Raw genomic sequence first — 2,055 nt, 5'->3', positions numbered from 1 at the left:
CTGGCTACGATGTGTAGGAATAAGAAGAATAACAATAGCAAAATCTTCCATTTGTTGATGCTAACACTATTCCAGGTACTGTATTAAACACATCATATAATTTGATCTTAATTAGAAATAATTTCATAAATCTATTTTTGTCTTTTTTTAATAAATGAAGAATTTTGTCATGATGACAAAATAGCCAACTTTAAAACTCTACGCTTTGATCCCTACTTATTTGTTCTAGTGTGACCAATTATGGCTAAAACTACCCATATTGCTGTCATGTAGAACAAGAACCACAAGAAAGGATCATGATATTTGATTTTGTATTTGCCTCTTAAACATATGTTGCAACATTTGGTTTCTCCATCCATTAATTCTGTGGGTGTAAATTAATGTTTGTTATCTGGTACTGTGAAATGGCTACTTCCCGCGTGACAGAAAATACTCCTCGGCCTTACAGGACAGGCCCTATTTATAGCCAGCGGCAGGTTTCACCATGCTAATCCAGTAGTGATTTGCCTGCGTTTATGGTATTGATTTCTTTCTGGTGTTGCAAGTAACTTCAACCTGTCTTCTAGATAATCAAGGATATTGCAGCAGTTTCTGTTTTAAAGATTCTGTAGCATCATTTTTTGATGAAAACTTTTATATTTAATCTCAAAACCATGTTGCCTGGTGGTATGATCCCAAGGGGGATTTGGGGACCAGAGCAAAAAAAGTGGCCATGAAACAACAGATTGTATGCTGGCATTTTGACCGTACACAGCTGGTTTTGAACCCCCTTCTGCCCTTTATCTTCTGTGTGACCTATCTGCTTTATTATACTTGTCTTACTTGTCTCTTTTCTCATCTTTAAAATGAAGGTAAGAACAGTATCTGTCTCATCAGGTTAGTGTGAGGGTTCAGGAAGATGAGGCACACAAACGTGTGAGCAGAATGCCTGGCACATAGACTTGAATAAATACTAGTTATCATGATAGAAACTCCTCTGTCTGCCATGTCTTGGGTATGCAACTTTGGCCACGTCATTCAAACTTTCTAGCCTCTGATTCTTCTCTAATCTGTAAAGTGAAGGAAATAGACTAGTCTACATGTCCTATAAAATCTTTTTAGCTCTAATTTTCTATGAATCAAAATAATTCTGTACATTTTTAGCAGAGATGGACAGTCCTCACTAAATATGCTACATGTCCCCCTACATTTTTCAGCATGGTAACTAGCTTGGGACCTCATAACTAGTTCTGGCCAATGGAAATGTGAGTATAAATGAGGTGCTACTGTGGGTCCAGGTTATGAGCCTGTGTGAATTCACCATCCTCTCTCTCTCTCTCTTTATCTCTCTCTCTCTGTCACTGGTGAAACTGGAAGCAAAGAATTTTGAGATAGTATTGTTGCAATACAGTAGCAGCATGGATCTCTGAGATACCATCAGAGAAAATCTGAAATCTGTCTGTTCTTTATTTAATTATAACAACAGCAAGAAATAATTCTTTATTGTGTCAAGGAAGTGATATTTTGAAGTTCAACTATCGAAGCAGCTTGCAGTTACTTACTTATATACTAGTCAAGCTCATCTCCACCCCGTATATCAATTTTTTAAATGTAGGTAAATTTCTAAAAAAAAAAAAAAAAAAGAAAAAAAAACATTTGCAAGGGGAATAGGGAGGAAAGAAAATGTAATTAAAGATCCACATGTGGCCTAAGAGACATGCATGAAAAACATGGACGAGGACAAGAAGCCAAGCAGGGCATTGTTGTAGTGCAGCTCCAGGCTTTTTTGTTATTTGCTGGATGCCACCCTCTTTCCCACTAACTTGGTTCCAGGTTTTTTTCACTGTACACTCAGGATGGTTTTGCCTCTTAAGCCAGAAATTCCCCAACCTGCTTTTATAATACTTTACCATGTCTCCTGATATATCACTGGGCATTGCCAAATTCTTGAATCATAATTAATTTTGTGATAGTTACACTAATTGTCAGAAGAAAAACATCTCGCACCAGAAGTAAAATGGAAAGGCATGCAATATCTGGTTCCCCTACCTCACAAGATTGTTGCGAAGACCAAAG

Source organism: Propithecus coquereli, unplaced genomic scaffold, assembly GCF_000956105.1.
Source record: "Propithecus coquereli isolate 6110/MARCELLA unplaced genomic scaffold, Pcoq_1.0 Scaffold108, whole genome shotgun sequence".
NCBI lineage: Eukaryota > Metazoa > Chordata > Mammalia > Primates > Indriidae > Propithecus > Propithecus coquereli.
Note: the sequence above shows the minus strand (reverse complement) of the source record.